The sequence below is a fragment of the Lutra lutra genome, chromosome 9 (genome assembly GCF_902655055.1).
Source record: "Lutra lutra chromosome 9, mLutLut1.2, whole genome shotgun sequence".
Taxonomy (NCBI): Eukaryota; Metazoa; Chordata; class Mammalia; order Carnivora; family Mustelidae; genus Lutra; species Lutra lutra.
Genome location: NC_062286.1, coordinates 11,044,960 through 11,070,968, shown reverse-complemented (window position 1 = coordinate 11,070,968; position 26,009 = coordinate 11,044,960). Strand labels below are relative to the sequence as shown.

Below are 26,009 nucleotides of genomic sequence, written 5' to 3'. Positions count from 1 at the left end.
AAGGTGTGCAAAGAGCTCAGAGAAGAGGCCACCACACATCTGTAAATCCAGCAGACATCTAGCAGAATGCTTCCAAAGAATTTGTGCATTGACTCGAAGAGTCCAGTGTCCAGGGGGTTGAGCTCCATGGCACAGTGATTATCTTGGCTGGTTTGGGGATCTCACTGTCCCACCCACCAAAATGCCTCTAAATCCAGTAGCAGCTGCTTTTTTTTTTTTTTTTTTAAATTGTGAGGAGACAAGTAAATCAGCCTCATTTGTTGCTCTGGTTTGGAAGTTGGACTCAGAAAGAAAAGATGTCTGCTCTCTCTGCTCCTTCTCCCCCTTTCGTTCTTGAGCTGGTCCTGAGACAAATGTGCAGCCTGGGAAGACTTGGAGGATATCACGTGCACCCTACATTCCTTCATCTTGATAACTAGACCCCGAGCTGGTCCCAGGGCATGCAGAAGGAAGGACACCAGGTCTCCATCAGAGGACCCCGGCCTGGGGAGAGTTATTTCTGGGGAGGATTTATTTTACCTCTCTGAGTTGGGTCTGCTTTCCAGAAAATTGGGTGATAAAGTATTATAAATCTACATAGAGCTTTGTGGAACTTCCTGTCCACTTCTCCCATGTTGTGGGTGAACCAAGGCTCAGAGAAAGGGAGGCTTTGTTCAAGGTCATGTGGTGACTTGGAGAGAGAGCCAGGGCAAGAACCTGGGGCATGGCCCTACACACACTATATGAACTTTCTATGTCATAGTTACTGTGTGAGTCCACTCAGGCTCCTATAAACGGATCTTATAGAATGAGTGGCTTGAACAACCAATATTTATTTCTCACAGTCTGGAAGCTGGAAGTTTAAGATCAAGGTGCCAGCAGATTGGTGTCTGGTAAGGATCTGCTTCCTGGCTCACAGACAGACAGCTCCCTTCTCACTGTGTCCTCGGGGCCACAGTGGAGGAGATGAGGTCGGAGGGAGGCAGAAGGTGGAAGGTGTGAGGGAGCTTCCTGGGTTTCTTCTCTAAAGGCGCTAATCACATTCATAGGGGCTCCACCCTGATGACCTGGTCACCTGCCAAAGGACCCCCTTCCCTAATACCATCACTTCGGGGGTTAGGTGTTGACATAGAAATTTGGAGAGGGGGGCATAGTCTGTAGCAGGATTTTCGTTACTTTGCCTTTCCATTATCAGATTTCAATAGATTTATTTATTAAACTGTAGACATCCAGATGAGAGAACCTTGGCATACCCCTAAAAATAATTTTAAAATCAATGTACATGTCTAAACATTTTAATTATACTTATAAAGAGCTACTAGATGATGTGATTTCTGGCTTCCTCTAAACTATTGACATTCTATAATAAAAATGTCCCAGCTCTTCTTTTAATGTATTTAAGGGAATTAAAAAAAAAACCATAGTGAGGCCATACTCACCATTATTCATCTTTAAAACTACCATCCATGAATAAACTATTATTTAACAGTTGCAAATTTATACTCTTACTTTTTCTCCTTGATGTTGTATTTCCATTCCTCTTCCCCTTCAGAGTTTTAAATTAACATCGTATATATCTTTACTCTTATAAGTCTTTTATCAATCTCCCTACCGTACATCTCTGCAACAAAAATACATACCTCATTTGAAATATAATTTGCAAATTCTCTTTATTATGAAGGCTCTTACGTGGTAACATTTTTTTCTGCATTGGAGTATTGTTACAATAATTTTAATTGGCAATTTAAAGGTATTACAAATTTTTCTACTTATTAAGTAAATGTAAAAAGTAAATTTTCTTGGACGTTATGTTTTTGTGAGATGGAGCAAGTGGTTTTAATGCCATGATCTGAGGAGGCTTTGGACACTGATAATTGCCATGCCTCCTTGTTCTGTGCTCCGAGGCAGCACAATATGGGAAGATTTGGGGTGGGAAGGGGCGTGTCCTTCTCTTGTATGGTGGGAGAAGGGTGCCTAAGATGAGAGGCACCCTGAGGGCAGTCTCTACCACAGCTGTGCTCTTGTGTAGGATCGGAGGAAAGAGTATTTAGAAGCCCGGGATTGAGAACTTGACCCTGTCAACATTCTCCATGCCCTGGCGTCCTGGGGAAAGTTCCTAGCATCTGCAGAGGCTGCACACCTCACTGGGAAGGTACGATGGTCAAGGTGAACACGTGGGCGCAGTGTGGTCCGTAAGTGTCCCACCGAAAAGAGAGACGATGTGTTTCGTGTTTAGCGTTTGCTTTCCCAGCTCAGGATCTAGCAGTCTTGTTTCTTCTCACAGCTTATATAACGGGGTGGCTCAGTTGCTGGGCGCATTTTCAGAGCGAGTTTTGGTGTCAAGTGGCAGAGAGACAAAGAGGAGTCAGACCTGGCCTTTGCCCTCCAGATGCCCCGGGTCAAGAAGGGGGATGAGAGGGGGCACCTGGGCAGCTCAGTCTGTTAAGTGGCTGATGCTGATACTTGTCTCCGCCTCAGGTCATGATCTCAGGGTTGTGAGATTGAGTCCTGCTTCAGGCTCTGAGCCGGGCATGGAGCCTGCTTAAGATCCTCTCTCTCTCCCTCGGCATGCCCCTCCCACCCCGCACCCCTGCTTGTGCGTGCGGGCTCTCTCTTCTCTCAGAAAAATCTAGAAGGGGGCCGAGAGAAGTCCACGTGCATCGCGATTCCGTGATGGGGTCTTACAGAGGCACCGTGGGACGAGAACATTTACAGCTGGGGACAAGAAAGAAAGTGTTCCTAGGGAATGTCTCATTTTAATCAGCTCTTCAAAGAGTGGGTAGGGTGTCAACAGTCTGAGAGGGTTGGGAGAGCACATTTCTAGAAAGAGGCCAGGAGGACAAACTAAATCTGGTTGCTCCTTAATTGGTGTCTGCCATCGGTCAATCACGGGCTTGATCAAAGTCCCAGAGTGTCATTCAGGACGGTATCAAGCGATATGTGATAAGATGCCTGAGACAAATATAGGTGCTTTAATTGTGATAGCTATTAAAGCAATTAACCTAATTACGGTGACGGCGTAAGGCGGCATCTCACTCTAAGGAGCCGTTGTCTGCAGGGTAAAGTAATAACGGTGTCTTTCTGTTGCTTACTTTGGGTTTTTAATATGCACGACAACTCTGGGAGGCACGTTTCATGATTTTCTTCTCTCAAAAGAGGAAACAAAGGTCCTGGGAGGGTCAAGGCTCCTGCCCCAGGATCCCGGCTGGTCAGCAGCTCTGCTAGGATTGACGACCAGGTGTGTCCAACTGAGAATCCCGTGATCCGGGGCAATCCGTCACTGGCCGCCTTCTCTTCTCTCATGCGTCCGTGAAATCCCACTGTGGGCGTCAGTCATGCTGTCGCTTTCTGGTGGCGTGCCTGTCATGCAGCTCCGTTGAGGTCGCAGACGGATGCGTGGCTGGGGCCGCAGCCATTGACACAGTGGTTGTGACTGGCTGAAGTTGGCTGTTTGGAGGACAGTAGAACATGAGGCCACTCTCTTGGGGACAGGAGGATGTGGGATGTGTTCAGTGTTCTGCCACTAAATCACCACACCATTGAGTACATCCCAAATAATTAATTCCATCGTTCATTCATTCAACAGACGTGTAGTGAGTCCTCGTTATTTGCAAAGCACTCGTCTAGCTCCTGGAAATATGGACAGAAAAAGCCCAGCACCTGCCCTAAGGGGCTCACCTGGGAGGGGAGAATTCAGACAAGGAGACCCTCCTTCAGCATGGCCCAGTGGAGGAGAGCCCGGGCTGGGCGGGCCCAGAGGACTCTCCCACCATTGGCGAGATCTTCTTCTCGCCCTGCCTCTTTCATTCCTGTCATTTGCATTTTTATAAGCCTGTGGTCAGTATCACGGTCTCTGTTTACAGACCCACGAACCAGGCTTGGGCTACAGAACTTGCTCACATCCACATGGACCCAGTGAAAACCCTAACAGAGCTCAATCCAGATGCCCCGGCAGGGTCTGGCCAGCAACCACGGGGGTACAAACCCTCTGTGCCCGTGGCCTGAACACTCCAGGGCTCCAGGCACCTGCGTGACCCCCTCCATGCCGCTGAGACCAGCACTGTCTGCAGCAGCGTCAAAACGGGAGCAGCGAGGCTGACGTTCTTTCTGATCTGAGCTGAGTCGCCTCGACCCCATCTCACATGCATCGTCCTCTTCGCCGGCTTTGCTGGGCAGAGGCTAATGCCCAGCGGCAGGGAGCTGCCTAGAATGTAGCCGGTGCTACGTGATAGACATGAGGGCACGCTGTCCCTTTCAGAAATCCTGGGGACTTTGAATTTTGGAGCCTGTGAGGTTTTGGAGGAAGAGCTGAGGACCTGGGGTTAGTCTGGTCATAAAAAAAGAAAAAAAAATTTTTTTTTCAAAGAAGTTTCTATAAAAGGCAGCAGACATGAGGGACTGCCGTCTGGGGGAGGGTCGGTTGTTTTGGGCAGGTGAAGGGACAGCACCTATGGGAGGTGAAATGGGAAGCCCGTCCCAGAGACCCCGCGTTGTGGGAGAGAGCCGGAGTCGGGGAGCGGCTGAGGCGCAGAGAGAGGGGACGTCCCGAGACCACACACTGATTGGAGACCCAGTTGTGGTGACATCCAGGCTGGGGGCTCCAGGCCAGGGCACCGGAAGCCCCCTGCCATGCCGCCCGGGGCTGAGGCTGCCAGGAGCAGGCTGTGGGGAGACCCTCCTCAGTGCCTCTGGGCTTGACATGCATGCGTGGACAAAGCTGTCTTCTTGCTTTTGTCTTTTGTCTGTCTCTCGGCTTCCCAGGTATGTGCTGGCTGCTGGGCTCCATCAACAACTTGTCTGTAAACCGCTGTCCCTGTGCTGGGTGCATGGCGAGCCTTGCAGTCCCAGTAGGCACTCATCTCAGCCAGCTCTCCATGGGCTCTGTCTCTCCTTCTTGGGAGTTTGACCCCATTTCAGAGAGCAGATGGCCGGGGGTTCTTGTTTTAGATCCACAGGCCCAGGTGCTGAGGTCCTGGGAGGAGGGTTGTTTCCAGGTGCCCCCCAGAAGACCCCTGCAGCCGGCAGATCTCCCCGTCCCTAGTCAGAGCTCAGAGGGCCACGTGGGGGCTGGTGCAGATTGGAGGTGTCCACTGGATTTGGGTTCCTGAGCTGAGCACTGACTGAGCAACAGGGATGTTCCTGCCTGCAGGAGACAGGAGAGCCCCGAAGGCAAGGTTCCGGAGAGCACCGGGACAGAGGAGATGAGATGAGGCCACCCAAGCAGGTGGTGGCATATGGGAGCCTGGGAGTGGGAGTGGAGTGACCCTGCAGGGGCCTGAGGCACTGTGCCCTCGAGTCTGAAAGGAGGTGACACCTGAGCTCTTGGCGGGCAGGTGCCTGGCATTGCGGGGGCAGGTGCGGGGCTGGGGCTGTAGGTGCTGAGTTCTGGATGGAACTGGTGTGTTCGAGACAGCATCTGGCATTTGGACAGAGGCTCAGCAGGACGGGGAAGTTGCCAATTCCTTACATATCCCATCCTCGGTCGTCTCTCGGCTTCTTTCCCTGACTGCGAGGACCTTCGCTTGGCTGCCTCCACTCTCCCTCGGGGGTTCAGCGTAGCTGTCCCCTCCTCTAAGATGGCTTCTCAGCACTGCCCGGCCCTGGCTGGGTTGGGAGCCTCTCCTCTGTGTTCCCCAGCACTTCCTTCTCTCTGTTGTGTGTTGATCACGGTGCCTTCTGGTTGCCCGTGATTGTCCCAGGGATGAGGAAGGTGCTGCAGTGTTGAACCCTGTTCCAGGGCAGAGTGGGGGGCTGTGGCCTGGTGACAGTGGGGCTCTCTGGGTTTTGAGCCCGGTTGCCTGCAGTCTGACCTGGGACTGAACAGGAGTTAGCCCTTGAGGTAGGACAGAGGCCGCAAGTGGTCCTTGAGGGGAGGAATCAGTGAGCAAAAGTCGGTACTGGGCAGAGCCTAGAGCTGTCCTGCTTCCTGTTGCTGGAAACTGCTGGAAACTTCTGCCTTTGGTGCTTGTGGCCTGGGAGAGAAAGGAGGCTGATGGAGAAGGTGGACGTGCCCTGAGGTGGACGGAGAGAAAAGATGGGGCTGCTTCTCCCGAGGGCCTGGGCTTGTGCCCTGCTGCACCAGGGACTTCAAGGACAGGGAGACAGCGTCGGGCAGGGAGGAAGGGGACATATGGCTGCACACCCTGCTTTGCTTCCTGGCCTCCATAGGGCTGGTATTATTCTGCGTGCCAGCTCCTCCTCTCCCTGTTCAAGGGCTCTTCCTGAACCAGCAGTTTGGTGCGTTATGGCCCCAGAGGGCAGGGACAGTGACTGTCCTCCTCCCTGCCACGTGCCCCCTGCTGGGCAGAGGACTTGGCACACAGGAGATCTCAGTAGCCGTTGGCAAGGGACCAGGCCTGCTGTTGACTGCCTACGATGAGCCAGGCAGCATGCGAAGCCTCTTCTAGAAGGTTCTGATTTTGACTGTACAAAATGCTTCGAGACCAAGATCCGCATTATGTAGCCAAGGAAACCGAACAGAGAGGTAAGGTAGCTTGCCTGACGTCACACAGCTGGGAAGGTGCGGGCTGAGGTGCGGGCAGGCCTCTCGCTGGCAGAGCGCGTGTTCCCTCATAGGGTGTGTCGTAGGCCTGGCTGGCACCTGCTCAGCGCTCTCACCTGTAGCTCGGCCTGCCTCAGGCCCCTGTCCCCCTGTCCCCCATCACACCTCATCTGTGCTAAGGCAAGGCCAAGGCCTAGCCCCCGAGCTGCTGTCGACTCTGACCCGCCTTCCTCGCTCACTGGGTTCAGGCAGTGAGCCATCATGCTCCTCCGCCTGTGTCATGTCTCTCCAGTTGATCCCTTATCCTGCCCGCACCTGAGGCGAGACCCTGACTGCCTCCCCTCTGGGCTCTACGGGTTCCCACACTCATCCGTCCTGCTCACCTGATCTGTCCCCTTGAACCCCTCGCCTGCCCAGCAGCCTGGAGTGCACGTGCCCCAAACCTCCTGCTGGAGTCCGAGCCTTTGGCTTTGCCTTCTGCTTCTGCTTCACAACCCCCTGACGGGTCCCTGGGTCTTTCTGGAGCCCCTCACTGTGCTCCGGGGCCTTCCTTCAACACATGGCCTCTCCAAACCCAGCCCTTCGGGGCCCAGTCACCTCCTTGGGGACCCTTGGAGAACAGCCTGCTACTGAGTGAGTCAGGAGTTAGACCTCTTTGCTCGGTGCCTCCCAGGTTATAGTGAGCGTGGAGTCGCTCAGAAGAACTCTTTTCTCCACCTTGGACTGACTCCAGCTCCCTTCTGCTGCATAACTAATTAAAAGTGAACTAAAAATAAAACTACTGTCAGTATTAAACTGGCAAAAAATAAGATAAATAAAGTAAAAATAGAATGGTTTCTCCATTTCCACACTGGAGCAGCAGCTTCCTGTAATTCCAGAAGGGAAACTTTCTATCAGCCTTCAAGTTATTCTCACTTTAATTGCTTTAGGAGCCTGAAGAAGACAGAATGTTCAGAGTTTGTGTTTGTTGGGTCTAAGCGATAATTCCCCCCAGTTCTATAATTATGTGAGTACTGTGGTTAAAAGATATTTCTGAGTCAGATATCTGGTGATAGTTTTCAAAGTTTTTTTTTTTTTTTAAGTTTTATGATTTATGTGAATTGGAATAAGACATTTCAGAGAAGATAGGTTTTTAGCTCATTCAAATTAAACCTTAGGAACTAAAATAAAAATTAGCCATAAAAAGATACTGAAGCCGGGGGCTCCTGGGTGGCTCAGTCAGTTGAGTGTCTGAGTCTTGGTTTGGCTCAGGTCATGATCTTGGTGTCGTGAGGTCGAGCCCCGAAGTTGGGTTCCGCGCTCAGCAGGGAGTCGGCTTCTCCCTCCCCCTCTGCCCCTCTCCTCGCTCGTGCTTGAGCTCTCTCGATCTCTCTCTGGAATAAATAAATAAATCTTAAAAAACAGATCCTTAATCTGGCCTCCACCCTGGGCTGGAGAGAGAAGGCAGGAGTATCACTACCAACCTTGCAATGGAAAAGGGCTGGGCTTCTTTTGAATTCATGGCTAATTTTGAGCCCACCGGAGAGTGAGGTTGCAGGGGTAGCAACTTGTGGGACATGGAAGGAGAGACGGTGCCTCCAGGGAGGGGAGGTGTGCCGGCATGCCCCCCTGGGAGAGGCACTCCATGAGCAGGAGAAGCCTAGCTGGAGTGGCTGACTTACTGGGGAAGGCTGCTGCGCACTGGAGGGACAGAGTGGGCCACTGGGGCCGCTGACGCTGGGGCCTGGACTCTCTTGCAGGCTTTTCCCACAGCCCTGTGAACCCCATCCATTGTGTGAGGGACTCACACACAAGATCTGAGGGAAAGAGAAGCAGCAGCCCTGTGGGAGGCACGAGGAGCTCTGCCCCATCCCTCCCTCCATGTCCACGGCAGAGCGACAGCTCTAACCTGGGGTCTGAGGGAGGGTCATTCCATTCCTCCTCAGGGACAGGAAGGACCCAGTGCCTAGACACAAGCTGTCTCCACAGGAGTTCTGAAGACTATGGTATGCTGAGGGTCCCCATAGTAATAACAAAGTCCAAACCCAGCCCAACACCTGACTAGATGAGCACGAACCCTCACACTAGGGTCCCAGCCAAGGGGGAGGTATGTCCTTTTCTAGATGCAAAAGCGATTTACCCCAGTCTCTCCTGTCCTGCATGCATGTCTTGCTTTCAACAAAAGATCATGAGGTGTGTGAAAAGGTAAGAAAAAGCAACATGCTTTCGAGAAATGGAGCAATCGTCAGAACCCAACACAGATGTGACATAGAAATGACACAGATGTAGGGATTACCTGACGGGAAATTGTAGGTAGCTATGACTAATACACTGAAGGCCCAGACCGTGTCGCTAATGAAAGACACCATACATTTAAGGAAGGAATAGTATCAGTTCTATACAAATTCTTCCAGAAAATAGATAAGACTCTGTGAGGTTAGTGTCACCCTACAACTAAAGCCAAAGACAGCACAGGAAAATAGAACTGCATACCAATATTCCTCATGGACATAGATGCGACAGTCCTCAAGAAAATGTTACTAAATCAAAATCCTCAGTACATAAAAGGGTGATACATCATGATCAAGTAGAAATCATTTCAGGAATGCAACATTGGTTTAAAATTTGGAATTTGACCGACATAATTTGCTTACTGAGAGACTAAAGAAGAAAAATCATATGATCATATAAATAGAGACATAAAAAGCATTTGGCAAAACTTAACACCTACTCCTGATATAATCCTGATATAAACTTCAGCAATTTAGGAATGGAAGGCTACTTCTCTCCCCGAACAAAGAGTGTGGGGGGATCCCAAGAGCAAATGGAATCCGTGATGCTTGAGCTGTGCAGTGTTTGAAAAGACTCAGGAGAGGAGGATCCAGGGTTTGTAGGCTGTGCCACGCTGGGAAAGCTGCTTACCCTTTCTGAGCTTCAGGGCCCTCCTCTATAACTGGATTAATGTAGTTTATTATACTGTAGTGCAATGGGGATTAACTGAGGTAATGCTCGTGGTATAGACTTACCCCATTCCTCTACCACTTCCACCCTCCGGCAACCCTCAGTTTGTTTCCTATGGTTAAGGGTCTATTATGCTTTGTCTCCCTCTCTGATTTCATCTTGTTTTATTTTTCCCTCCTTTCCCCCATGATCCCGTTTTGTTTCTTAAATTTCACATGTGAGTGGGGTCATATAATAATTGTCTTTCTCTGATTGAATCATTTTGCTTAGCATAATACCCTTTAGTTCCATCCACATCATTGCAAATGGCAAGATTTCATTTTTGAATGGATGAGTAGTATTCCTTTGTGTGTGTGTGTGTATATATATACACACACAAACATATATATATGTATATATGTGTATATATTGTGTATATATAGGTATATATTGTGTATATACACACACACACATATATATACACACACACATACATATATATGTATATATGTGTATATATTGTGTATACACACACACACACACATATATACACACACACATATGTGTGTGTGTGTGTATGTGTGGGTGTGGGGTGTGTGTGAGTGTATGACATCTTCTTTTTCCATTCATCTGTTGATGGGCATCTGAGCTCTTTCCATAGTTTGGCTATTATGGACATAGTTGCTATAAACATTAGGATGTAGGTGTCCCTTCAGATCACTAAGTTGATATCTTTGGGGTATATACCTAGTAGTGCAATTGCTGGGGCATAGGGTAGTTCTATTTTGAACTTTTTGAGGAACCCCCATACTGTTTTCCAGAGTGTCTGTACCAGCTTGCATTCCCATCAACAGTGTGGTGTTGCATTGTGGGTTTGATTTGTATTTCCCTGATGACAAATGATGTTGAGCAATTTTTCATGTGTCTATTGGCCATTTGTAGGTCTTCTTTGCAGAAATGTCTGTTCATGTCTTCTGCCCATTTCTTGATTGGATTATTTGTTCTTTGGGTGTTAATCTTGATAAGTTCTTTATAGATTTTGGATATTAGCACTTTACCTGATAAGACATTTCAAATATTTTCTCCCATTCTGTAGGTTGTCTTTTGGTTTTGTCAACTATTTCCTTTGCTGTGCAAAAGGTTGTTATCTTGATGAGGTCCCAGTAATTCATTTTTGTCTTTGTTTCTTTCCCTTGCCTTTGGAGGGGTGTCTAGTAAGAAGCTGCTCAGCCAAGGTCAGAGAGGTTGCTGCCTGTGTTCTCCTCTAGGATTTTGAAAGATTCCTGTCTCACATTTACATCTTTCATCCATTTTGAGTCTGTTTTTGTATATAATGTAAGGATATGGTCCAGTTTCATTCTTCTGCATATGGCTGTCCAGTTTTCCCAACACATTTGTTGAATAGGCTGTCTTTTTTCCATTGCATATTCTTTCCTGCTTTGTTGAAGACTAGTTGATTATAAAGTTGAGGGTCCATTTCTGGGCTCTCTATTCTGTTCCTTTGATCTCTGTGTCTGTCCTTGTGCCAGTACCATATTGTCTTGATGATTACAGCTTTGTTATAGAGCTTGAAGTCTGGAATTGTGATGCCACCAGTTTTGGTTTTGCTTTTTCAATATTCCTTTGGCTATTTGAGGTCTTTTATGGTCCCATACAAATTTTAGGATTATTTGTTCCAGCTCTGTGAAAAAAGTTGATGGCATTTTGGTAGGGATTGCATTGAATGTGTAGATTGCTCTAGGTAGCATAGACATTTTAACAACATTTGTTCTTCTAATCCATGAGCATGGAATATTTTTATTTTTCAATTTCTTTGTGTCTTCCTCAATTTCTTTCATGAGTGTTCTATAGTTTTCTGAGTATGGATCCTTGTCTCTTTGGTTAGGTTTATTCCTATGTATCTTATGGGTTTTGGTGCAATTGTAAATGGAATTGCCTCCATTTTTAATTAATTAATTTCTCCTTCTTCTGTCTCACTGTTAGTGTATACTAATGCAACCGATTTCTGTGCATTGATTTGCATTGATTTAATATCCTGCCACTTTGCTGAATTCCTGTATGAGTTCTAAAAATTTTGGGATGGAGTCTTTTGGGTTTTCCACATAAAGTATCATATCATCTGAGAAGAGTGACAGTTTGACTTCTTCTTTGCCAATTTAGGTGACTTTTATTTCTTTTTATTGTCTGATTGCTGAGGCTAGGTCTTCTAATATTTTGTTGAACAACAGTGGTGACAGCGGACATCCCTGTTGTGTTCCTGACCTTAAGGGACAAGCTTTCAGTTAACTGAAATAATGCACTTGGTATGGACCATCATGAAATAGCCCTTTTCTCTTTGCCAGCCCAGACTAGCAGGGATTTGAAAGTATTAGAAATAACACTAATGGATTTCAGACCCTTGCATCTGATGTCAGGGAAGGCATTTTTGAAAGGAGGTGTGGGAAGCACCTTTTCATGCTCTCAGATAACAAAATGAAACACAGTAGGGACACTCTAGTGGACTGCCTTTGGGTGGTCAGGATGACGACTGCCCACAAATGTGCAGAGAATGGTTTCCTCCCTGTGCTTCCTCAGCACTAGCTCTTCTCACACTGTTCCAGAATACTTTCTCTTCCTGACTGGTTTGCTCTTAGCCTGTGAGCTCAAGAGTGGATCATATTGTATTCTTGGCTCTTAGCATAGGGCCTGACCCAGTGTGGCTTGTCAATTCATGCTTCCTGGATCGATTGGTCTAATTTGGAATGCTTCCAGAAAGTTGGAAAATACATGATTGAGATTTTGATATTTATTTGGGGAGAAGACCATATTTGGAAATTGATTAGTCTTTGCTAATTGAGCAGAATGGCCTCTTTCTTTTGAGATCTGCTGTCAATACATCACCCTTCAGGGAGCTCCTGTTAGCATCTGACATTTCACTGTTGCGTGCTAGCCTTTCCCCAATTATGTTTTGGTGCTAGCCAACGCATTTATGTTTCCATTTCCAACAGAAGGTTCAATGTCAAAAGCAAAACATGGGTCAGATTCATCTTGTAGGGGAAGCATCCTGCTGTCCTTCAGTGAAAATAATTTTTAGATTGTATTGAGAAGCTTGTATGGGCCATCAGGTAAGCCTTGTCTCTTTATACTTATCTATAGTCTAGAAAATGAGGTCACCTTATTAAAACCTCACCACCACTCTCTGAAATGGGCAGGGCTAGATTACCACCCTCATTGTGCAGATGAGGGAGCCGAGTCTTAGATAAAGTCTTTTGCCGGACTTGGGCCTCAGGACAAAGTCTTCTGTTCTGACTCCTTAGGTTAACTTTTTTTTCTCCCTAGTCTGCATGACTCCATCAGAAATGAATCCTGCCTTTCTAGTTCTGTTATGAAATCTTAATTCTATACTCAGCTGAGCCCCTTGTTGGTATGTTTTTCCTGCAGATTGCATTTATTTTTCTATCTTATGAGGAACCTCATTAATACAGCTCTGCTGTTCATTCTTCTGCATGTGTAGCATCTACAGGCTTGAACGGAGCCGAAATAATGGGCCTGCAGGGGTTCTGAGCTGGGAGGTTATTGTCAAGTCAGGTGTCACTGATTCTTCATCAATGTGGGGAACTCAACCGTGCACACACCTTTTCCTTCCTTCCCTATGAATCATGCAGCATCAGCGTAGTAACAGGTAGTCTTGCAGAATGCTCCTTTGTCATTTGGAATGTAAATAATCAGAAACACAATGGGGGAATTGTCTACATTGCACATAGTAGTGAAGAAGTTTTAATTTCTCTCTCTGTTCGGCCTGACACTTTCTTAGAAAAAGTCTATGTGAGAATTTCTCTGTTTCCTCATCTGTGAACCTCATCGCTTGGCCCATTCGTGTGTCCATCTGGTCAACCACTGTTCATTGTGGTTGGCTCTATCCCAGGCCCTCAGCCTCGTGCTGGTAATACATGCGCTGTCAGGAGGGCCTCTGCCTGCATGCCCCAAGTTTGCTGATGATGGATGGAGGTAGATTTCACATTTATGAGGGGTATGGGAGAGGCTTTGATCACAACACAGATGTGAGTGGGAGCCCTGGAGTCCGCATCAGGTAAGGTCAACGACATCCTCTGGTGGAGACCTTGAGCTGAGTGTTGGAGGGCTGGCTCGCCAGTAGAGGCTCACCAGTCCCCCGTTCAGAGCTAGACTGAGAAGCCAGGTTTTCTCACTTTTGGGGAATTCTTGAGTCCTCTATACTACCTTTGCCTTGCAAAGAACATCTGATATAAGACCTGGAGCATGGGGCTGGGCTTTCATGTGTTGAGTGGGATGTGCAAAGGCCCAGAGACCTGCCACCAGGAGATGACTTGTGGGCACACTGTGCTGCTTAAAATTGCTGGGGTTTAGGAGATCTCAGCAAAGGGTGAGGAGGGAGAGGCAGAGGCCAAAGCCTGGGGAGCCCTGTGGCCTGAGCCAAGAAGGTGGGGCCTTAGCCTGTAGGTCATAGGGAGATTTTAAAGGGCTCCTGGCAGAGTGTGCCATGCTGACATCTGACCTTGAGAAAGCTCACTCATGCAAGTGGTCCGAGAGGTGGAGGGAGGGAGAAGATGCTTCATGTGAATGACTGAGTGGCCAGGATAGACACAGGGCTTCTGTAGGAGGCACTGCTCAGCCAGAGGTCCCTGGAAGGCACAGGCAGCTGGACTCAGAGTGGGACCAGATGTGCAGGGGCCCAAGACACACATGGAGATAACGCCCCGGTTTTGCCTCCTATAGACCATGTGACCTTGGGCACTTATTTTTTGTGAACTCCCAACTCCTCATTGGTCTAATGGGTCTGGCAGTCCCTCCTCTGCGTCCTCATGGACTCCTGAGATGGGCAAGCAAGGGTAGCGTCTAGACAGCAAAGTGCTGTCAAATAGGGTTTGACATGATCACTGAACTCAGGGGTTGGCAAACGGGGCCTGTGGATCACATCTGGCTTGCCGCCTGTTTCTGTCAATAAGTTTTCCTGGGACACAGTCACACCTGTTTCTGTATGTCCCGTCTTGGCTGCTTTCTTGCCTTGATGGCAGAGTCGAGTCGTTGACACAGAAACTGTATGGCCTTGAAATATTCACTCTCTGGCCCTTTACTGAGAAAGACTGCTGGCTGCTGGGTTTAGTCACTAGTTATACTTTTGACAAATTTAATTATTGATTGACATAGGGGGATTCCAGAGTCCCTTGTTTCTTCTGATTTGACGGCTCTCAGGCAGGAGGCCGGAGTTCTTGTGGGTATGCAGCTTCTCTTGGACCTGGCTTCTTGTAAGGAAGGAGTGAGGGGATGGTCAAGGTCACAGACCTGCCAAGCTTCTCTCCTGTGGAGAACAGGGACCATGTTCATAAGAGTCCTTTCGTTGGTTTCCATTATTTTAGCCTGATTGCTATTCATTTCATGTATTTTCTGATTTCCTGCCATAATTCTCTTTCTCTGCCACCCCCCCCAACCCTGGCATTATGCTTTCTTCCATTCTAACCAACCCGTGGAATCAAAAAGTAGGAACCAAACCCCATTATGGTCAGTCTTGCTGCACTATTCGGTACCAACCAGCACACGACATCGTCACTTCTTTGGTTCAAACCCCTTTGCCTTTTCTGGCCCTGAGGATGGCACTTACACGTTTTGAGACAGACAGGAACCAAGGGCAAAGGCCACCAGCCCTGTTGATCTGCCTCCCTCCTTGTTATTCCTTTTCTTACCAAAGAAACCAATTTGGACTAAGTTTTTATGCTAGGCCTCCGGCAGTTCTCGACTCCAGAAATACCGGGAGCGTTTAGAAGCTGCTTGTGCTATTAAATATTGTCCATGTTTAAAGCAAATAGAGAAACATGTGAAGCACAAACACGAATCACCTTCATTTCTCACATCACTTTCCCTCGCTGAAATAGAGTCTGTTGCAAAGCCTACTTTGCAACGTGTGCTCTCAGCCCTGAAAATGGTCCCACCTTCCCAGGCCGTGTTTCCATTTAGTAGAGAGGAGGGAAATAAAGAAAGAAAGGAAGGAAGAAAGAAATAGAACATTGGTGCTGGCGGAAACCTTGGAAGCAATGGAGCCAACGCTCCCTGCCGTACAGATGGTGCAGGGCTGCAGCCTGCCGCACTCATTGTTTATTTATGCCGCGTACCATGGGGCAGGTGCTGGGGCAGGTGCATGGGGCTGGGCAGGGGCTAGGCAGCAGAACCTTTCTTCCCCTGGTCGGGATAAACTTGTTCCTTCATCTGGTGTACAGTCAAAGACTACTGATCGCTGCCATCCTGAGCAAATGTCCGGGTCTGGACACGCCTCCTGCGTCTCAGCCCCTAGGACGTCCCTTTGTCCCGGACCCCTTCCCTTCTGGCTCCCCCGAGCCGTTCAGCTCAGTGCATTCCCCTTGTAAATCCCACTTCCTGCTTCTCAAGGCGCTCTGGAACTTCCCTGGTGTCGCCTGAAACTGGCCCCTGGGTACCGTGGGCAGGGAGGGGCCCTAGGAAGAGGCGGCCACTCCACATGGGTGGGGGGCAGATTTCAGAAGCAAGGGGACTTACGTGTGAGGCGTGGCTTGGACACAGCAAGGTGAGTCGGGCTCGGCACCTGCCCCCGCCCAGTCTTTAGCGTTGCTATAGAGGCCTTACCTGGGTTCAGTTTGCAGACCACCCAGATGGTCTCAGCACCCCATCACTAGCGCAAGGCTATGCCTTGGGGGCAGCCTCTGGAGCAGGGAGGGCAGTGGGACCTGAATTCCAAGGATAGGGGAGAGAATGAGGAGACTCCCATCGCCCGGGGCCACCTCTGGGCTTCACCAGCGGACAGGTCTTCCTGATGCCTGCCCCTAACACCACAGCCTCCCCTGGGACTTCTCCCTCTCCTGCAAGGGAGACACCTGTAACATCATCTCTCTGGCCCTCCTGCCCTGTCGCTGCTTTTGTGGTAAGGGTTTTTTAGGGCAAAAGAACACAGATGTAGATAAAAAGTGTGGGGGAGCAAAGAATACTCCTGAATCCCAGTATTTGTCATGTGTGTGGCTTCCAATGCCCTCTGGAGACAGACCAGATGTCTCCACGGATACCCGCCGACTCCCTTGAGTCTGGAGGACTTCCTTGAATCTCCCACCATGGAGATTCAGTTCTGTCTTCCTCCAGAAGGGCCTCTCTCTGTTCACCAGGGCCTGGAGCGCTGTTACGGCGAAAGCCTGGGTGTGGACCAGCATCCCGACAACGAGATGTGTGCTCTCTGCTCAAGGAGGCCGGGCCGTTCAGCCTTGCTTGAGCAGGTTCGTGTGAACACTGATATGAGGAGTCTGACCTCATTCACACGGGACTCCCGTGCAAAGGTTTTGGGGAGAGGCTGACAGCCTCGAAGCTAAACTTCGGTCAACTTAATCTGCTGGGGTCAGAGGTTAGACTGGAGGGGATTAAGCCTGGGGAGGAAAGCTTCATTAGGCAGGACATCAAGGAAAACCCATGCATGAAAGAGAAACAGAATGTGAGACCTGTGAGCATTAAGCCGAATTTGCCTCCAGGCAAAGCAGACCAACCTCAGCCTCAGCGGGGTTAGGCACGGTGGGAGGAGGCCTTTGGATTCCCTTTCAAGGAATGACAGGGACCTTTCTTTGCAAGCCTTATGGCTGATTAGTAAAGACAGGGGTCTGAGGGAGGGTGGCCCTCATGCAGAGTCTCCCAGGCCAAAGGCAAAGGTGGGCTCAGAAAGACAGAAACTCAGTTTGTCGAGGAAGCATGATGGTGGGTTTAAAGAAGCCCTAAGGTCACGGTTCAGGTTGGGCTGGTTGGTGTCGGTGCGGGTCTGCTCACTGAGTCTTCCCAGCTGTCAGCAGGCTGTCTTTTGCTGGTTCTGACCAGTTTTCCAGGAAGTGTTTGCTCTTGGGGCACCTGGGTGGCTCAGTGGGTTAGGTAGGCATCTGCCTTTGGCTGGGGTCATGATATCAGGGGCCCGGCACTGAGTCCAGAGATGGGCTTTCCACTCAGAGGGGAGTCTGCTTCTCCCTCTGCTACTCCCCCTGCTCATGCTCTCTCTCTCTCTCTCAAATAAATAAATTAAAAAATATGTATGTATATATATATATATATATTTTTTTTTTTTTTTAAAGAAACTTTTGCTCTGATTTCTTCCTCAGAGCCCTGAATCTTGCTGTCTTACTCTCTTAGGGTTCAAGGTCACACATAGGTATACATTTAAGACTCGGCAAAGATTTCCTTAATCAAACCAACCACCCAACCAGCCACCTCGGACTCATCAGAGATCCCCAGCCGATTGCAATTGTGGGCTCTGTGTGATCCTGGACAAGTCTCTGTATCTTCTCTGAGCCTCAGTTTCCCTGCCTGTGTTCATATTCACCTTGTTGGGGTTTTGGCAGGAATGAAAGGAGATGAGGACTGTGTCTGGCGCGTAGCGCGGCCCACAGGAAATGCTGGCGATGAGCATGGTCTTGCCCTATGGGACTCTGCGGTTTGCAGGCACTTCAAGCTCCAGGGAGCCTTCCAAAGGCCCTGAGCTTGGTCATCCCGAAGGGACAAGTGAGTGATGCCCACCCCTGGTTACTCCCTCCCCGAGGGCTCGCCCACACTCACCGTGCGCTCCTCTCTCCTCGGATGTCCCGCTCTCTCCAGAGACAGAGGAGATGGATCACCTTCTTGGAGCGGCATTGCTCATGTCACCGCCTGCCTGACCCGTGACAAGATTTAAACTGTCATTTAATTTGTTCCCCGTTATGTGCAGACACAGCCTCACCTTTGGTGGCACTTGGAGGAGGGGCTGGGGAGGAAGTGACGGCGTGGGGACGTGATTGGCTTCCAGGGTGGTCCTTTCTGCATTCTCCAGGCCCTCAGGGGCTACGGGGAGAGATTGGTTTTCAGCAGCTGGGGCGTCGGAGCTGGGGTTGGGACCTGGCGGCAGGCTGGGAGAGGGGACCGATGGGGTGTGACGTGAGGGCTGTGAGCAGGGCTCAGCTCTCTGCGTCAGTAGATTTTTTTTTTTTTTTTTTCAGTCACAGCTTTCTGGAAACCCTTTACCCTAGGTTAGCTTCTCTGATATGATTCTCTTAAGGATTCCGGCTTGTGCACGGAATACTGAGCTGGGCTGTATCCCCTTGACTCCTGGGAAGGAATTTGAAGTAATCAGCATTTGAATTTCTGGGAGCCCTTAATCTTCTCTGACCTGCACGGAGCTGCAGATTAGCCTGTGAAAAATCATATGTAACCATTTCTTTAAATCTTTCCCTGGCTTATTTCTATGGGGAATTTGAATCGTAGAATGCTTCTGAGCTGAAGGCACATATGAGGTTGTTAGCCTAGGAAGCCGAGACTTGCCTTCCGATGGTCTGCTTTCAGCCAGTTCATGCAGTGCGCAACCCCAGCTGGTGAGCGTGCCCACTGCGTGCTCGGCGCTGTCATTGAGGGATGGGGACTCACCCTCGGGGGGGTCCTTGGACTGGTACGATTGTTCCCATTCTACAGATTAGGAAACTTATTTTCAGCCAAGGAAAGTCACTCATCCAAAGACACCTGGCCACTCAGAGTCAGGGTCTGTCTTCAAATTTACAGTTTCTACTATTTCTACTTTCACAAGAGGTCAGTTTCTGCTACGAATGTCTGTTTATGTGTTTTTCATGGAACCAGGCGCCAGAGCAGAGGTGGGTGGACCAAGAGGCCAATGAAAATGAAGCTTCGGGTCCCCACACCCTGCATTCACACGATCGGGTCTTTCTGTAAAGTTTGCAAAAGTAAGCTATTATTCTGTAATTGGTTGAGACCTTTGTTTCATTTCACTCTGGTTTCCACTTGATCACTCCTCCCCTCAGGTTGGGAGGCTCGGAGTGGCGGTAGGCTTTACTGGGACTGGCCAGGGTGGACTGATTGGGGTGATGCCTTTGCTTGGGCTCAGTGGGCTCTATTCACGTGGTCCCTGTCACCCTCAGGGACAGTGAAGTTACTGCTGCTTGTCCTGGGGCACAGGGCTTCCAGCGACCTTTCTGGTATCAGGATACAAAGGTGTGGGGTCAGAGGTCCTATTTCAGGATGAACATGTCCTAGGGCAGCAGGCCTCCCAACTCTGTGGGTGGCGCAGGAAAAACAAGGCATGACGTGTGAAGAGCCAGAAGCTGTGGAAATTCCTTCCAGTCATGAGATGCATCAATCACTTAAGTGGAATGTCCTATTTTCATTCAGTGTTCAAATGGAAGTTTTCCTTTTGAGAATAGAGTTGATAATATATATGGTTATAAATTCAGTACACTTTTGTTATTTGAGGAGAATCATGTGAAAAGGAATTTCTCAGAATAACTTTTTTTTTTTAGGATTTTATTTATTTATTTGACATAGAAAGAGAGAGATCACAAGTAGGCAGAGCAGCAGGCAGAGAGAGAGAGGGAAGTAGGCTTCCCACTGAGCAGAGAGCCTGATGTGGGTGCTCGATCCCAGGACCCTGAGATCATGACTAGAGCTGAAGGCAGAGGCTTAACCCACTGAGCCACCCAGGCGCCCCTCAGAATAACTGTTTGTAGACTACAAACCTGCAGGAGGACCAGATCAACAAGTGTGTCTGTGTATCAAGTCATGTGTTTTATGTGCCCTGGCTGCTACTAAAAAAAAAAAAAAAAAAAAAAAAAAAAAAATTAATTCTGCTGGAGGAAAGATCAAATTAGTTTTTCACTGTCTTATATAAATCAATAGGTATGGCAAATCATTGCCAAAAGAAAAGAAAATCAAAGAGGGAACAACCACAAAATGCAGAAGAAATGATTATCTGGGTTTATCAGGCAGACGGTCACGTTGTTTTCTAGGTCTCGAGATATTTATCATATTTGTCTGTTTTGAAAACTTTGCAGTTTGGAATAATTTCTTTCCAACTCATTTTGACTTCATTTTTATTTGCTACTTTGCATTCTTTTTTTTTCCTTTTCTTTTTAAGCAGGGGACCCCTGACATGGTAGAAGTTCTAGGTTTCAGAGAGACAAATCCACTGTTGGCCAGGGAGTGAGCCTGCAAAGTGTATGGTGCTGTGTGTGCGTTGTTGCAGTGGAGCTAGGTCCTGTAGGTGGAGAGAGGCAGGATGGGATGGGAGACACAAAGAAGAATAAGATTTGGTCCCTGCTCTCACGGGATTTACAAATAGGGGTGACAGGCCATGGTGGGGACGCCATGATTGGTCCCATCATAGAAGGAAACCCAAAGCCATGCAGGACCAGCACCCAAGCATGGGGCCTCAGCTCCCATGTTACTCTCCTGTAGCTCAAATGCCAGCCTGTTAAAATGAGGGCTCCTGAGGGCAAGATCTCAGGAAGGGTCCAAACACTTTAGTGATAGTGGAGGAAAGACCAGGATCTGTAGGGAAGATCAAAGCACCTTCATGAATCTGAACTAACGTTCCTGCATTTTTGGTGTCGACATTTGGAGGCATCCAACTGCCTCTTTGTGTCCCCCTTACCTCATGAGCCTGCCCATACTCTAGGCCTCTGTCAAGTTCTTCCAGAACCTTTCCAGCTTACGGGGATCTCCCTCAGCTACACCAAATCTGTTTCCTACCTAGGTCCCTCCTCAGACGCATGGCACTTCCTACCACCCTCCCGCTGTGTGTTCTTGGACAACTGGCAACCTCTCTGGGCCTCGGGTGTCTGAAAGATGGGGATGGAGAGTCTTCAAACAGGCCTTGCCTTCACGTCCTCAAGAGTTGCCGTGAGTACTAAGCGCGCAGTGCGGGGAGAGCATCTGGTGAGCTATTAGCTATGCCCCCCATGAGAATATTCGCTGAGTGCCCAGGCTCCATACTTAGGTCAGATTCGTCTACTTATGCCGGCGTGGGCACAACAGTCCCGAGCAGGGCCCCCCTGCAGCTTCTTGAAGACAGTAGGTGGTCCACCAAGGTTTAAGGATGACGAGGTAGGGGGTGACTCTGTTTCTGGAGTCCGACCTGGGCTGGAATGTGTGTTGCTTACTATCTTGACCTGGAGGGATGTACTTAATCCTGTAGGCTTCAGTTTCTTCGGAAACTTCCTATTTTTATTAAATAGGAAGGAAAAATAATGACGTCACAGAACAGTTGAGGGAATTAATGAGGAAAGGCATATCAAGTGCCTAGTACCCTCCTAATGTATCGTAGAGTAAGCAGTGTTTGTCCTTGCTCTGGCCTTGGGAAAACCTTATAAAAATAAAAATTATTGGTATTGATTTCCTACCAGGGACTGTTAGGCATTAGGGATGCAAACATGAATAGGGACTTGTGGTCACTGGAAGTTAAGAACATGCAAATTAAAACAAAAATGAGGTTATCATTAAAAAAAATAGGGCATATTGGAAAGGTCTAAAATATGGGTACTTCAAATATTAGAAAGGGCACAGGAGAGCAATTCCTTTCATTTCTTGATGAAGAAGATGAGAGTTGATGAGAGTATGAACTGAATTCTTGGAAAGCAGTTTCACAATTTCTACCTAAATTTAAAATATGTATGCACGTTGAATGTAGCAATCCAACCTCTTGATATTTGCTCTGAGGAAACATTTAAACATGTAAATTATCGATAAGCTCTCATAAACATTTGCAAGAGTTTTCACTGCAGCATTGTTTATGAGTGAAAACCTGGCAGAAAACAAACACAACTTGAAATATTCATCAGTGGGGGAAGGCAATCTGTGTTCCAACCGTACTCTGACATACTACAGATCAATGTTATAAGGAGGAGAATGAATTACATCTATACATGCCCATGTGGGAAGAACTTGGACTAATGTTATTAAGTGCAAAAGTAAAATATAGAATAATGTGTCATTTATGCTAAGAAAACAACAACAATCGGAAAGCTGAATGTAAACAACCAAATGGGTTATAGTGTTTTCCCTGAGGAAGGGCTGGTTTTACCGGGCCCTACAGTATTTTCCTTAATTGGCTTTATCTGAATTTTTAATAAGTAAATTTTTCATGCATTACTTATGTAAAGAAAAGTGGAAGAAAAAAGTTGACCAGGCACTAATGAGTTAAGAGTACAATTATTTGAGATGAGCAGGGTATAGGCTAGATTGTGGAAGCAGCTTTTTTTCTTTTTTTCAATTTTTTTCTAAAAAAAATTTAAAATTTATTTCTAAATTTTTATTTAATTAATTAATTTAACTTATTTAAATTTTTATTTAAATTCTAGTTAATGAACGTACGGTGCAATATTCATTTGAGGAGTAGAATTCAGGGATTCCTCACTTTCATACAACACCCAGTGCTCCTTGTAACAAGTGCGCCCCCTTATTACCCATCCCCCATCTAGCCCATCCCCCACCCACCTCCCTCCATCAACCCTCGGTTTGTTCTCTATCACTAAGATACACACCACTTCTTCTTTATCCATTTATCAGTCCATGGACATCTGGGCTCTCTCCATAGTTCGGCTATTGTGGGTAATGCTGCTGGGAACATCGGGGTGCGTGTGCCCCTTCGAATCTGTGTTTTTGTGTCCTTTCGGGTAAATACCTAGTAGTGCAATTGCTGGATTGTAGGGTAGTTCTATTTTCATCTTTTTGGGGCAACTCTGTACTGTTTTCCCGAGTGGGGGCACTAGCTTGCGTTCCCACCAATCGTGAGAGAAGGAGGAAGCTGCTTTTGAGTGCAGAAGACATGCGCTGTCGTGGGTGTTTCCTTGCTGGTTGTTAAGGCTGCGGTCCAGGAGGAGAGTAACGGCTGGGTCTGTGGGACCAGTTTAAGCCCTGGGACATGTGCAGTGTGGTAGGAAGGAAGCCAACGCTTCCTCCAAGGCCCGTTCACAGCCGTGCTGTGTAGCCACCCTGCCCTCTGGGCCCCTTCCCCGGCTGACCACTTGGGACTGGTGCAGAGACCTCAGCCACTGAAGGATACATGGCTAGATTTTTCTGGCTGAGGTCATCTTGGGTTTTTAAGAGGTCTTCTTGGGCTGGCTGTAGGAAAATCCCTGGCCAGTTTTCTCTCAGTGTCTGCATTTAGTCACCATCTTTGATTATGGGGATCTCTGCTGGCTCTCCACAGCAGCCTCCCCTGCCTACCATGTCTCCTGGGCAGTTGTCAGGCTTGGATTTCTCAGGCATGAGTGAGTTGTGTCCCACAAACTCTGGGGGTGTGGGACAAGCTCTCCAGGAGTCTTGAAGCTCCTCTTGCAGACTTGGAAGCTGGGAGGAGGTAGAACTACAGAGCATTGAGAGCCTGTCCCAAATCCTTTCTCCAGCATTCTCTATCCTTCATCTAATGCCAGGTATGGCTGGACTGGGAGTTAGCCCAGTTTTCTACCTCCCAGGACCCCTGGAGTTCATTGGCATTTGCACTCTGGGGGCCTTAGTTGCTACTGAGATTGAAGGAATTCCAGATTGAAGGAATTCCAGACACCCTCACTGAGAATGTCGTGCTGCTTCACTATGACTTAGATAACAGATTGCAGAAAGTTCGAGATTAGGGTGCTTTAAAAATTCAGGTAAAAAATGAGAGCATAGAGGCTCAGAGATGCTAACGATGTGTCCAAACACACACAGCTCCTTAGGGACAGAGCCGGTGGTTACTTAGAGGAGCCGCCTCGTTGGTAATAACCTCTGTAGCTCGCAATGCCTCATCAATTCTCATAAATGCTAAGCCTGAGGTTCTTCATGATTTTTTTGATCCTTCATACTTTTTGACTATCAGTGATTGGTATATTAGTATAGAATCTATTATCTCTATATAAATAGGTATATACGTACAATCATATATACTCTATATATGGAAACATTTTGAAATATAATTCTTCCTGTATATTTATAGTCAGATGATAGAGTGGAGGCTTAGTGGGAGATCTGAGGTGCAAAGCAAAGGATGCTGGGGGTATCCAGTAGGTAGAGTAGGTAGAGAGATGCTGCCAGACTCCCTACAGTGAACAGAACAGCTCCACGACAAAGAGTCATCTGACCCAAAATGTCAATAACACTGAGCTTGAGAAGCCCTTCTATAGCACGAAGGCTAAACGTTGTATCAATGGCCATACACAAGAAATCCAGAGGTGGAAAAGGTCAGGGCATGAGCTGGAGTCTTATCTGTACCTCCCCCCACCCCCCGCCACAGAGCCTACCTCTTCCCTCCCTCCCATCCCAGCAGAGAGAGGGATTCCCACCCCTGCTCCATCCACCTTCTTGGCAATGGCATCAGGAAAGCTATGTACCATTAAGGCCAGGGTGGGTAGATTAGCTCACGTGTCTGGACAATTTGTCAGTATTCAGAGTATGCACTTCTGACTTCCTTATTTGGATTCACCCTGCTCAACTCTCTGCTGGTCATTCCCTTTCTTAGAAAGCTCCAGTGCCTTGACTTTGTATATGACAATGGCCCACGGAGTTTGGACTCTGACATTCTCTTACCCCTTCCCTTCCTTCTGCTCTCCCCTAACCATCCTATGCCCCACCCCCCTGAACAAACTGTTCCAGAATATGGCCTGCTCTGTTTTCTTGTTAAGACCTTCCATGTGATTTTTGGGGGGAGAATTTGGGCTTAAAAATATCAACTTGCCCACTTTCCCAGAAGATGATCTTCAGAAGACAGCAGACAGATGCTTAAATTAATTAAGAGCAGAAAGAGCATGATGAAGACTTTCCTTCCCTGTAGGCTGTGGAGGCTATGAGATTGCATTTTCTTTCATGCTAAAAAGATTGCCTTTCAGAAGACTAAATTACTAACATTTTTTGAAGAATGGATCCTTTTTAGGCAATATCCTTCTTGAATTCTCAGCTTTGTTTGAGAGAATACTGCAAATATTTGACTGGAGAGTATGAGCTGAGAGCAGCTGGCAGCTCCCCCTCCCGCTCCCAGTTCTCCCCTCCCACTACTCTCTGTCTCCCCTCCCCCTGCACTCTCTCCCCTCCTAGTACCTCCCCTCCTCCTCGATTTCCTTCCCTCTCCCCTCCCTCTCCCCTCCTTCTCCTCTTCCACTGGTCTCTCTCTTCCCTATGCTGGCCCTTGCCCTTTATTTAACAGGTAACACTAGGAAGGGCCCTGGTCAAAGCCTCTCAGATAGTCAGTGGCAGAGACAGACTAGAAGATAGGTTTGTACTCTGCCTGCTTCCTCTCCATCCTTCTTTCTTTTATTTATTTATTTTTTTAATAAAACTTATTTATCTTTAAGGTTTAAACATGATGATTTGATATACATATACATAGTGAAGTGATTACTACAGTCAAGCTAATTAACATACCATCTCCTCATATAGTCCCCCTCCCTTTTTCTGATGGTGTTGAGAGCACCTGAAGTCTAATGTCTTGGCAAATCTTCAGTATTTTGCATAGTATTATTAACTGCAGTTATCATCCACCTTTCTGAATGACTCCGCTCTCCCGCTCCTGCCTGCTCTGTGCGTAGGGCCTCTAAGAACACCAGCACATCAGCAGAAGATCTCGACCAGACACCGTCAGCCCTTCCTGTGTATTTCTCATCGTAACACGCACAGGAGTTCATTCCATGGCCCCAGGATAGGTTTCTTCACATTCCTTTATCTCTCCCAAGAGTTTGCTGAAATTACTCTAGTTCAGCCTCTGTGTTTTACTTCCTTTTTGCTTCCTTTCTAATCCCAAGGTCTCTATTTTCTTTTGTTACTAACAAGCTCTATCTAGAAAGTGAAGATAATGATGGTGAACCCGAAGGCAGGC

General features: G+C 47.8%; 1 long non-coding RNA gene across 1 annotated transcript in view; it reads left to right on the top strand.

Annotated features, from left to right (window-relative positions):
- The first annotated feature begins 20,921 nt into the window (after nt 1-20,921).
- Nucleotides 20,922-26,009, top strand: part of LOC125109381 (uncharacterized) — a 135,290-nt gene continuing 130,202 nt past the window's right edge. Inside the window, exon 1 of the long non-coding RNA XR_007130209.1 lies at nt 20,922-21,067. This is a non-coding gene — a long non-coding RNA (uncharacterized LOC125109381). The remainder of the gene's footprint in view (nt 21,068-26,009) is intronic.